The sequence below is a fragment of the Pinus tabuliformis genome, chromosome 5_1 (genome assembly GCF_031772625.1).
Source record: "Pinus tabuliformis cultivar Carrire ecotype Pingquan chromosome 5_1, CPIR1, whole genome shotgun sequence".
NCBI lineage: Eukaryota > Viridiplantae > Streptophyta > Pinopsida > Pinales > Pinaceae > Pinus > Pinus tabuliformis.
The window spans coordinates 964,346,006-964,359,584 of record NC_142305.1 but is presented as its reverse complement, the minus strand read 5'-3'; positions in this window follow the sequence as shown (position 1 = coordinate 964,359,584).

The window sequence follows — 13,579 nt, the reverse complement described above, 5'->3', positions numbered from 1 at the left end:
AGGGCTGGGAGATTAACCCTGATTAAATCCGTACTTGAAGCTACTCCGGTATTCTGGATGGCACTGGCTTGGATACCTCGGAATATTCTGGCAAAACTACAGCAACTATGCAATAGATATTTATGGGCTGGCAACCAAGACAAGCGTATCTTTGCCTGGATTGGCTGGAACAAGATTGCCTTACCAAAGAAATGGGGAGGATGGGGGTTGAAGGAGCTCCCTATCTTTGCAAAAGCTCTAGCAGGGAAAATGGGTTGGGCTCTTCTGACGACCCAAAGTTTATGGACCAGAATCACTTTCCATAAATACATCTGGCCCCTCAGCATCATCGACTGGGTTAGGCTCCCAGAGTGGAATAAAACTGGCATATCATCTATCTGGAAGGCCCTATTACACTCGCTGCCTCTCATAAGAGATAACCTGGTTTGGCATATCAGAGAAGGGAACAGCGCAAGGATTGGACTTGACCCTTGGACGGGAAGCGGTGGAAGGCATATACTTCCACATGATCTGGTGGTATACCTCTCAGCTCAAAATATCAAGGTTATCTCACAGATTGCGGATCATGACCATTCAAACATCTTCCATCAAGCATGGAAATCCGCGAACCAACTAAACCTCCCTAGAAGATGGCATGCAGCCTGGGAATAATACAGAGAAGCCTTGATCGAATCACACATTCGAATTATAGAGGGCCCGGACGAACTAGTATGGAACCAGACTGATCACGGTATATACACTCCCAAGGAAGGTTACATACAGCTTATCTCTCACAAAAAACCTGAGGAGAATGCTAGTTGGTGGCAGAGTATCTGGAAGCATTCCGCATCACCACGATCTAATCTTTTCAATTGGTGCATATTGCGGAATAAAATTCCCACCGGAGAACATCTTATGAAAAGGGCACAACATGGTCCTACTCGGTGCGTTCTTTGCAAGGAGGATTTGGAATCAATAGACCACATATTTCTGAAATGCCGTTCGACTCTGAACCTTTGGAAAAACCTCAAGCCCTTCATAAATTACTCTGGTGATTGGGTCGGAACTGACCTCATCAACGCATGGACAGAATGGGAAAAGAAAAACAAAGGCTCGAAAAATATCAATCTCCCCATCATTGTTAACTGGTCCATCTGGAAAACAAGAAACAGAGCGATATTTGAAAACAAGCCGATTCACTGGCCATTGCTTGAGGCCGGGATTATATCTGCCCTGAAGGAACTTCCCGACCCGCCTCCTCCTTCATCTCGTCAACCTGCTCCTCCCCCTCCCATCGATCAAAGTATACCTTGGGCATATTTCGATGGAGCTGCTAACTTGCAAAGCTGTGGAGGAGGCATCATCCTATATGTATCAGAGTATCATCATTTCAGGATCAAGGCCGGTCTGGGTGCCGGTACCAATAACTTTGCAGAACTCATCACTCTTCGACACTTACTTCACTTTTTACTGAGGCACCACTGCACTAGCATCAATATATTTGGGGATTCTCAGATCATCATTAATTGGATTAATGGCACAACTACATTTCACATGCACACTCTCAGCATTATTTTACATGAAGCTCTTGCTCTCAAATCAGCATTTAACAATATTACTGTCTCTCACATCTACAGGGAACATAACAAAGGTGCCGACAAATTATCCAAGGAGGCAGCGCTGATGGACAAAGGCATTTGGGAGATTACAGAGATCAAAGACCAGCAGGAACAAAATTTTTTCCACCGTCCGTATATAGACCCAAGATACCCAACCTCGGGTCATCTAACAGCATAAAGGGAACCGCTTATATATGACAGCAATATTTATATAGATTTTTACTGAAATTTTTGAAAATATTTTTGGCTTTATATATGATGAACAGGCTACTGTAAACAGCACAGACAGCATACCCTGCGTGGTAATGCAAATTAACAGCACAAACTGTCAATATTTTGTAAAAACAGTCTCATGTAATTTTTGCTTATTAATGAAATATTTATGGATTTTTCCAGAGGAAAAAATCTATATATATATATATATATATATATATATATATATAAATATATAATGAATTATAGGATAAAATAGTAAGAAATCAACATCACTAAACATCAAAAAAGTTATTACGAACATGGAAACTGCAAGGATAAATTACAAGCTCGAGTTGTGACATGAGGTTATGAGTTTTGATCTATGAACTTGGTCAATGGCTATGAGGCTCAATTAGGTTTGCCGAACCTCAATTTTTTTTAAGGTTCGCCAAAATTCGAACCTCAAGGTTAAAGTTTGACAAACCTTGTGACATAGCTTACAAGCAAAGGATTTTCTACTTATTTTTAGTGCAAGCCTTAACGCAGTACAACATGGGAGGTTTCAGGTTCTAATTGACTCAACAACTTGTCTTTATTTTCAGCAATTTCCTTCCAAAAACTTCATAACGGTGAGGCAAACTTCAATTCTTTCTTGAAGGTAAATGTTGTAACTATTGATTTGAGGAAACCTCCACTCGAAATCTCATAACCCATCTGAATCTCTCTTTCATTAAAATCCATAAGTGGCAATAGTTTTTCTATAGACTAACATGGATCCTCTTCATTATAATACATGTACTGCATCCAACATAAATGAAATAGAAAGAAAGAGAAACTTACAGTGTGATGCTGAAGGCCCCAAACAGGTTCATCACGAAACTTTTTCCTTAATGGATGCCTGAAACAATTATTCATGATGACAGTGAATGAAATTTTTTTGGAGATATCAAAAATCTCTCTATCCTGGCAAGACTAGTGAAAGGCTTGTAGAATCACTAAGCCGAGGGCTAAACAAATTCTCATGCCAACGTTGAAAGGCATCATCTTAATCTGCTTAAAACTCCTCTTTTGATTCCTTCAGCTCAAATTCGTCTTCGTCCTCGTCAACTGAGCGATTCAGAGAGTAATTTAGAGATTGGACTTATCAACATCCTTCGTGTCTTCATATTCTGAATCCACTTCCTTAAGATAGTTTGTCATCGATCTCCAGGGTTTCATTTGCTAAAATATCACTCCTGTGATCGCCTTGTTGCTTAAACTTTGAAGTATAATTTCAATATTCAGCTGTCTCAGTCTTGGCCTTATCAATTCTCTATTTATTTTCAACAATTCCAGCACACTTCATTTGCAGAGTAAACGGTGTTACAAGCCATAAAACAGTGCATAATAAGGCTGCCAATCATTGCCACTCCCAGTATATGTTCTCTCCATAGAGACTGAATAATGTGCCTTTGGTCTATATGTATCACTTAGCATAAGAAATAGCCATTCTTGCCAAGTTTCTCATCCCTGCACTCTTTGAAGGCTCTAGGTGGCCATTAATATCACCATAACCATGTAATATCTGAGCCTTCATCAAATCGTCCCAGCTGCAATAAATTGAAAAAGAGGAGGGTCGTATTGCTATTTATAGGTAGAGGATCTGGTTGGGAGGTTATTTCTTGTTTTCTCATTATACGCTCTTGACCTGGATAGCATTCTACATCTCCAAAATTGTATAACTATTGTGGAGGATGCAACTTACCCATCCTCGACCACCTAGAGAGGACCTTCTAAGCTGCTTCAGCTGAACACATAGTCTCTTGAATGTACAAAATGGATGGTCGATGTTTTTGAATCAGCCTATTCATGGATCATTGTTGGGAGGCCATCCCTATGCCCCTCATATTATGGGATAGCACAATCATATTTTCACCCCTCAGGGGATGCTTTGCTAAGGGCCCCAAGTATCATTTGCTGCCTACCTTCCAGTATTTCTCTTTCGCATTTGGCACTACAAACCAAGAAGGGACTGCAATGCTAAGTCTGCCCGGAAGCCTGGTACGAAATAGAATTTATTTACAGTAAAATCCCTAGCTACTTAGTGTTATTGGCTTTGAGCCCTCTCCCAACCTGCTAAGGAAGAAAAGTAGCATGGAAGGGGAAGGAGGGAAATTAAATGATTAGATTTTAGCAATTTGTAAGATTAGATTTTAGCAATTTGTAAATTTGTTTGCGGGAAATTAAATTTTAATGGGTCAATTTTAAATTTTAGATTTTAGAGTGGCCCAAAATTAGATTTTAATAATTTTTCCATTGTTTATGTTGCTATTATTGAGTAGGAGGTTCCTTTTAGAGGGGGTCTCCAAAATGATAATTTTGTATTGAGGTATCAATAAAATTTATAAAAAAAAATATTTTGAAAAATGTTTTTAGGATCTATTACATGAAAGTATAAAAGATTTTTTTAGTATGTTTATATAAAGAGGGAAAGAGAACATGAGGTTTACACATAAGGGGAATATTAACGTCGTAGTCTAATGACTATGTTTTTTTTCTTTGAAAGTTATGGAAATTCCGGCCATATTTTGAAAAAATCCAACATGGATTTTTGTAAATCCAAGTAAAAGCTATCAAACATCATAATTTTAGGTGCCTTAGAGGTTTTTGATGATGCTAAATCTATTTCCACCATCAAAAACATGATTCAAACACTACATCTACAAGATTTTTTAAATTTTTTTTGCTCGGATTCTGGCCACTTTTGATCGTCTAGGCAATTCCTCCACCTCTTTAAATGACTCCAATATTAACTAACCCTTAAGGAGGTGGAAAATATATCTAAATCTATGAATAATGTTATTAATACATTCAAATAGTCCTATGTAGCCCATTATTTTATGTGGTTCAAAGTTCTTAGAGAATAGTAACCGTTACATCTAAGGAATATTTGTACCATGTAGATCCACCCAAAGGATTCACTTCATGTTGGATTAACCATGAAGCTTGACCCTGATAGTTTTGAGTGAATTGAACTTGTGAAATCTCAATAGAAGAAGTATTTTATCGATCGAGACTCGACGAGCTGAGCTAACCTTGGGGACTAAGTTCAAGGTATGTTTATTTTCTATATTTTGTCTTTCAGTTTTGGTTTTTCCTTGGGGTGGGCTTGGGTGGTGTGGTCAAAATGAGTTGACAGAATCATAAACAACCATTGAACAAGGGCTAACCAAATTCAAGTCCATTGCTTGCGTTTTGTTTAATATATTGAACATTCAGCTGAATATATAGTTTAGGAATGATATTTGGTAACTGGAAAAATAGTGCAGAGCAGAGATTGAAAGAAAAAAATAATACATACCTAAAACATTTTGATGTCTTTATGATTTCCCGTAGATGAAAGTGTTTCTGCATTTACAGATGCCCAGGCTGACCATGGCAGGACCTCCCAGTAGATGCCAACTGTGAAACATTAGCTCGTTGGTGCGTCGATGCCATATCAAATACACAGATCGATAAGTATTATTATCGATTTCCAAAAACAACTACCTTGAATTCTTCCTCCCTTTGATTCCTCGTCTTCGCCCTCTTCTTGCCAATCCACCCACCCACGAAAACAAAGAAAATCTCTTTTTTTTCCATCTATCATCACAATTCAAATGGCTTACTAGAAAAAAAGAATCAAACCTACACTATCTTACGACTTCACCTTGAATTCTTCCTCCCTATGATTCCTGGTTGTCTTCGCCCTCTTCTTGCCAATCCATGCACCCATAAAAACAAAAAATCTCTTAATTATGACTTCTTCCTTTATTTTTCATTAATTAATTAATGGCATATCTATTAATTTCAAACATAAACTTTATTTTGTACCTCTCTACTCTTACTCTCTTTGGAACATGAGTCTCTTTTCACAGGTTTTGTAAATAGAGTGGTGGGAATTTGGAATGTGAGCCACCATTAAATGGTTTTTTATCTAATTATGCTATATTGGACAATTGGTATGTGGGTGTTTATTTTCTAATTAAAAAAACATTATTTAAACATAAATGGAAATTTTGTCATGTAATATTAAGCTTTTTTTTTAATATTAAGTTTATTTTGGGAGATTAAAAGGGGAAAATGTTATTTTCATCACTCATATTCAATTCTTGCTTACAATATATTAGTTCTTCATGAATTTACTATTGCTTACATTTTTTTTGAATCAACTATTGATTGAGGTTCACAAGATATCAATGATCTCATTCTCACTTTTGGATTTGAGGGTGATAGAAAATGTTACATGTAGATATTGAAGATTGATAAGGAAGGGTGATACAAATAGTTACAAGATTGATAATGAAAATGATGATAGGAACTCATCTCCTTCTCAACTCAGTGGCATCTACCTCAAACCTTTGTAGGGTTCCACCCATAGATTGCACAAGGCCTTTGGATTGCAAAGCAAAGCAAGGAAGTCAATGATTTAAAGGCAGAAGCAAAGACACGACACCTATAAATATCACAGATTCTTGTTAGGCATTTTCTATAACCAAACTCAAAGGATTTCTCTCATGTTTTATGTGCTTTTCACAATAAGTCAACCTCGTAGACCTACTTCAAAGGCACATTATCCTACATAACTTAACAACCTTTCAATGATGGAAATATGCATGTGTATTTTGATGATGGTGGTGTCCATGTGTTTTTTGTGTATCCTATTGAGGGTGACGGGCACATGTCTTACATTTATGGAAACCTGCATGTGTATTGCGTTGATGGTATTGACCTTATGCCTTTTTATTGATATTGCATTGATGTATATGTTGACGGTGGTGAGCTCTTCATATGGGCTTGGATCTTTTGCTCATTGTGGTTCCTAGTGGCTTTATTTTCATTGAAATGTATCTTATTGTACACAATTAAAATGACTAATGTAAACCATTGATTCATATTATTGTAGTTATTGGTAGGTAGTCATTTTTTTGTTCCTAGACTAAATTAGTCATTCACGTTAGTCATTTTGAGTTTTATTACTTATTAGCTAGTCGTATATTTTATCCTGGGACTAAATTAGTCATTTATATTAGTCGTTTTTAGTTGGGTCACTTAATATTGCTCATTTTTTGTAGTATTTCACTTGTAAAAGTTGTGGTGACTAACTTTTTTAGTCACCTAGTCACTATCTTCTCATTTTCTACTAGTGGTGCCTTCAGAATTTTATATGCTAGAACATAGAGAACATAAGGTGAAATATAGAGGTTGATAGCTAGAGTATCTTATGGTCTACAACCCTACACAATCAAATTCTCAAGAACAATCTCTAAGCGTTAGTTATTAAGCATCAACCATAGAAATTTATTTGGTTTGGCACTTTTCTCCAACTCTAGAAACACACATAGGCTTAAAATAAATTGCATACCCTATTCTCATTATAAATTCAAATGCCAATCCTTGAAGTCTATGGTCTGCTCAAGCAACCAAACACAAATAAAAGAGGAATATTTACATGGAATCAAAGGTCTGAGAGTTAATTATCTTGTTTGCAATCATGGCATTACCTCAACAACAAAGTGAGCCCAGATCTTGTCACTGTGAGCTTCCATGACTCCTGTTAAAATCATAAGCCCCAAGCCTCAAATGATGTCAATTATTTTAAGGAAGAGCTGTCGCTCCTCACAAAGCATCTACAATATTGGTGAAAACCAACAGAAGATAACATGACAACGTTAAACCATGTCTCAAAATAACAAAAATGAGTTATTGAATGCAATATAAAACCCTATCAATATAAGAAATTAACTGACCTCTATAAGTAATTCTCGGGGTTGACTCACATTCTCCACTATGATAGGGCACCCCATAGTTTGAACACCCAATTCCACTGTCGAGTTTGCACCACTTTCTAGGTTACCTTTTGAAAGAAATCCACCATCCTTATCAAGCACCTACATAGTTTCCAAGGTAATAAACAATTATACTTGACTGACAAGTTTACAATGATATTTCTTTTTTAAGTGTTGGAAGAACCAATTTATCAATTGGAGCAAAACAATCACTGCATGGATGGACAATACATAAATAAGCACAAGAAGATCGGAATTGAAAATGTAAATCCCCAGTATACCATAATGGTAACGTAATATTTTAAAGCACCAGTAAACACCAAGAATGGAGGTGAAATACCAGTCTAGTTGTAGTAATTGTAACTTGGTCAAGCTGTTGTTATAGTTAAGTTGTTGTTATAGTTGAGGTAGGATTTTGTTGGGTTCCCATGTTGCAAAAAATGTAAGGGTAGTTGTGAGGTCATGATAGCTAAGGATTTCTAGGGCGTGCTAAGGAATGAAAAGACATGCTAACACATGCCATACAGTTTTATGGTCTAATGGTTTGATTTAGTTTTATGGTGTTATTTTTATTATCTGCTTTGCATAGCACTATTTTTCCTAGTTTGGAACATTACAGTCAGCATGTTCTAGGTGTGCTAAGGAGGGAGTGACAAGGTATGTTATGCATTGTTGCCAAGGCATGCTAGAGTGCTAGGGAAGCATACCAAGATGTGCCAAGCGCCAAGGTGTGCCAATGCATGCTAACAAGTGTTAGGGAGTGCCAGAGAAACATAAGGGAGAACTAGGTCAAAATGCATGGAAATGAATGAATAAGAGTGTGCGATAGGGAGTGTCAGTGAGTTCCAAGTGTGCTAAGGAGACTGTGACATAGTATGCTAGGTTGCACTAAGTCATGCTAGATTGCACTAAGTCATGTTAGATTGCTAGGGTGACATGCAACCAAGATGTTCCACGTGCCAGGGTGTGTCAACATGTGCTAGGACGTGTTGGGGAGTGCCAGGGAAACACAAGGGAGAAATAGGTCAAATTAGTGCATGCAAATGAACAAATAAGAGTTTGTGACAAGAAGTTTCAGTGAGATACAGGTGTGCTGAGGGAGTAACAAGGTATGATAGGTAGTGCTAAGGCATGCTAGAGGCCAGGGAAACATGCCAAGATGTGTTAGGTGCTACGATGTGCCAATGCATGCCAGGGAATGTTATGGAGTGCCAAAGAAACAAAAGGGATCACTAGTTTCAAATACATGGAAATGAATGAATAAGAGTGTGTGACAAGGGGTGTTAGTGAGTTCTAGGTGTGGTAAGGAGGGAGCGACAAGATATTTTAGGTAGTGCCAAGGCAACATACCAAGATATGTCATGTTCCAGGGTGTGTCAATGTGTGCCAGTGAATGTTAGGGAGTGCCACAAAAACACAAGGGAGAACTAGTTCAAAATGCATGGAAATGAAGAGATAAGAGTGTGTGATAGGGAGTGTCAACGAGTTCCAAGTTTTCTATGGAGGGAATGACAAGATTATATGCTAGGTAGTGCCAAGGCATGCTAGAGTTTCAGGCATGTCAGAGAGTGTTGGGCTATGCTAGGGAGTGAAAAGAATGCTAAGAAATGTATGGAATGCTAACACATGCCACATAGGGCTAAGGGATTGTTAGACATGCCATGTGTTGTGGCATGTCAAGATGTAAATTTTGTTTCTTAGTTGTTTTATGGCCATTATTTGACGTGAGCCTTGAATTGGTAACTTATCAAGTGGGATGAGTTGAGATTGGACATGAGTAGCCTAAGATGTGTTATAGGTAGTTCTTAGGTGAACAAGGCATAGCCTAGTTGTAGTAACTATAACTTGGTTAAGTTGTTGTAGTCAGGGCAGGACTTGGTTGGGTTCCGATCAAGTCTAAAAAAAAGTAAGGTAGTTGTGAGGGCATGATAGCTAAGGAGTGCCAAGGCATGAAAAGGTGTGCAAACACATGGAAGAGAATGTCAATGGATGATGAGGAGTATTAGGGAGAGTCAGGGGAACACAAGGGAGAACTAGGTCAAAATGCTTGGAAATGAACAAATAAGAGTGTGTTCCAAGGAGTGTCAGTGAATTCTAGGTGTCCCAAGAATGAAGTGTTTTAGGAGAAGTTCATAATAGGACTTGCAGGAGGCAAGCCTATGGTTGTGATAAGGCGTGGACAAATCAATTTCAGAGAAAGGGAGACTTTGGGTTGGGCACAATATTGTTTTGCTAATGAATTGGTTGGGTTCCCAAGTCACAAAAAAAGTAAGGTTATTTGTGAGGGTGTTAGTATCAGTCAATTAAATCTATCACCAGTGATCAAATATGCTCTTACAAGGTGTTGTTAGGGTGTCAAGTCAAATTTTTGTCATTTCAGTGAGTCTTCAAATAAAAATTTGGTCACTGGCTAGTGTGTTTAGGGCTATTTCCACTCTCTCAAGAATTTCATATGTCAATCACTTTCGTCGCTCAGTTGAGTCCACCATCATGAAAACATCATTAATATCACTTCAGTCACATCATCATGGTATCCATTCATCTCAGTGTCACCATTAGGTCATTAGGGTTAAGGTCACAAAATCAGTCATTTCATGTATAAATCCGGCAAATGAGGAGTAGCAATAGGTAAATTTGTTCAATAACACTTGATTTCAAATGTAATTTATGTTTTTAGATGTAATAATGTTACTAAGGTTCTAAAGTTACAAGAAGAGGTCCTAAGGCTACAAAACTAAAAAAGAAAGTGAATTGGTGAGCTGGGCCATCCTGCCTCATTAATCACTTAGACATCAAAATCAAATTATAAAAGCACATGGAGGAGCTCATTCACACTCATTTGCACTTTTCTACCATCCTAGCATCGAGATCCTCCCTATCCTTTGCAAAAAATTGTGATTCCATATTGCTCACTCGCAAAAATTGACTCTTGCTGCGCACAGAGAGCCTTCATCGCACACCTGGACAACACATTGCGCACAGGAAGCCTTTGTTGCGCATGGGGCAGAGTTGTCCAAAATTTTTGTTTGACCACCAAAATTCATTTCTCAAAGATCCTCTTCAATCATTTCATCCTGCAGGCTCTATAACAAGTACGTTTAATCATTTTCATGCCATCCTTTGCCTCATATGTCAAGAAAATGATCAAATACTTATTCCTCTAGGGTTGACATGATTTCCATGGTTTTGATCCTCAAATGATGATTTTCTACCCTAAACCCTATATTCCTTGTCCCTACACCTCAGTTTGTAGCTAATACACCATTTCCATCCATCAAAAAGCCTTATCCCTTCATTTTATATCATTTTCCTCTAAACCCTAATCTACCCTATCTCTTTCTAGGATAGGCTTGTGTTTTGGCCTTTTCCACCCCCTCCCCTCACTCATTTCCAAAAATTCCCTTTTCCCCTAATCACTGACATCATCCCCTACCCTCCTAAATTTCCTTACAATTTTAGGCAACTCCTAAGTCCATCATACCACCTCATTCCCTCACAGCATCAAATTTCACTTTTTTTCCTTGCCTTTCACCTAGGGATTGAAGTATGGAGCCCGACTCATCACCATTAGAGAAGAGGAAGTACAACAAGGGGTGGAAGATACTGAGGTTTGAGACCTCTAATTGCAATGAAATCACCTCCTCCCATTTGTCATGAAATGCTTTGAAGACGTCAATTGTTTATGGTTTTGTCAAAGAGTGTTAGAAGTAGGTTACCATGAGCATCTCACAGGTATATTTTCCATCACCTTGAAGGAAGACAAGATCACCATTGTAGGGATTGATTTCATGTTTTCAGTGGATGCCATCTCTCAAGCTACATGCATACCAAACCATGGTGAAAATTGGTTCAAAGGCATGAACCTAGACCTAGAAGAGTACAAACCCTACTTGAAATCACAATACAAAGGAGCTCACTCACATGTTTTCCCATTCATATACTTGTTGGAGAGATATGCACCATTGATGAAGGTTGTCATGAATTTATTCACATGTGAGGGCATATTTTCTAGGCTATATCAATACCACATAAGACTGCTCATGCACTTTACAGCTGCCAAGTCTCTAAATTTATCCATCTACTTGTAAAGGAGCCTAACTAAAATGTCTGAAATGGTGAAATTGAAAGTCAAAGTGCATTATCCCAGCCTCTTTCACCATAGTCTGATAAAGGTTATAGTACTCCATCAGTTTAAAGAGAAGAACATGACATGGGACACCTTCATTGAGGTGGCCTTGAAAACGCATATAACCACTTCACCAAGCCAGCACCAAACCATGTCAGTACAACCCATGGAGGTGGGTCATCAAGCAAACATGATGAGGTTTCCAAGGCACCTAGGGCTAAGGTGACCAAGACATATAAGAGATATAGAAGCCTTATGTTTTCTCCTCATATTGAGGAAGGGACCAAGCCTACTACATCAGCAAAACATGGATCACAATCACATCATGAAGCTTCTTTGTATGATGAGAAGCCCATTGAGCATGAATTTGACCTAGTTGAATTGGAGGCACATGATGAGAATCAAAGCTTGTAACAAGTCATCAAAAAGAAGGATTCTTAGATCATGGAGCTCAAGGAAAATTTGGAACATTTTATTCCTTGAGTAAGAAAACAGTTAACTTAAGGCAAAACAACTAGTCAAGGAGAAAGAGAAATTCAAAGTAAAGAAACAAGAGATGAAAGGAAAGTTAGTGGTGGACCATGAGGACATTCAGCAACATGAAGGACATGTGGCAAGGAAGAGACCAAGGACAATGGGTCTTAGGAAGGTACTTTAGAGGGAAAGAGAACAAAAGCCACCAATGGAAGAATTGACCTTTGAAGATAGGATTTCCATGGAAATAAATGAGGACAAGTAGTTTTGGCTTGAAAAATTAAATTTCCACCTTGAGAAAATCCTTCACAAGGCCAAAATGGATAACAAGTGGCAGAAGAAAATGACCATCCATTATTACACAATGAATTAGGTTTCCAAGGTTAAAATCAAGCAGTTGAAGGAAAAACACAAGGAAACCCTAACCAGACAAGAGGAGAAGGGTAAGTTAGATTTAGTTGTTGATGCATCCATGATAGCATAACATACCTCATCAGGCATCTTTGGAAAATTTTTGGGAGGATTTGGAGAAAATTTTGCGTTTTGGTGCAGATTGGTGCAGACTTGCAATTTTTGGGCAATTTTTTTGTTTAGGAACGCAACGAGCTCACGCTGCGCTTCTTCCTCAGGGCTCCAAATGATGGAAACTCAACATTTTTGGAAAGCTTATGACCCCTCTCAAAACCCATTTTCCCACTTTCCTATTCTGGGGCTTATTTTTTGAGAAATTTGCAAAAAAGAGGCCAAAAATCACCTTTCTGCCCCTCTTTTTCCATTTTGCTGTGCACCTGGAGACATCTTGGGAGAATGGCCATATATCAGCCAAAAATGGGTCATTTTGAGTGCAAAAATACTCTAAAGACATCTACACTCTCCCAGATTTCCATAAAAGGATTCAGATATGGATTTGGACTTCATAAAGGCAATCAAAAATGGCCTCCAACAGCTCATTGCACACCTGTAAATTTCTGAGATGTTTGTAAAATTTTCACTGTGTAATTTTTTGTAATTCCTAGTTTGACTTTGGTAAAAGTCAAAAGGGTGAAGTAGATGAATGTGAGGGGTAAAAGTAAATGTAAATAATGGGTGGTTAGTCTTTGTAAGTTGTTTTGATGTAAATTTTACCTCATTTATGAGAGAGGTTGGAGTCAAAGTTAATTGTAGAAGTTGTTTTTAACTTACCTAGACGTTAGGGTTTGGTTAGAACACCACATGGAATAGTTCCTAGAGTGATGGATTCAACCCTGAGAGTGGGGAGATGTTTTTTTGGTCTTTATGTATCAGTTTCTGAGTGATATAATGGGTTAGATTTCAGAGGAGAGAACTATTGTAGCTTGTACTTGGATATTTTCTAGGAATCAAAGGACACAGTTTGCAAC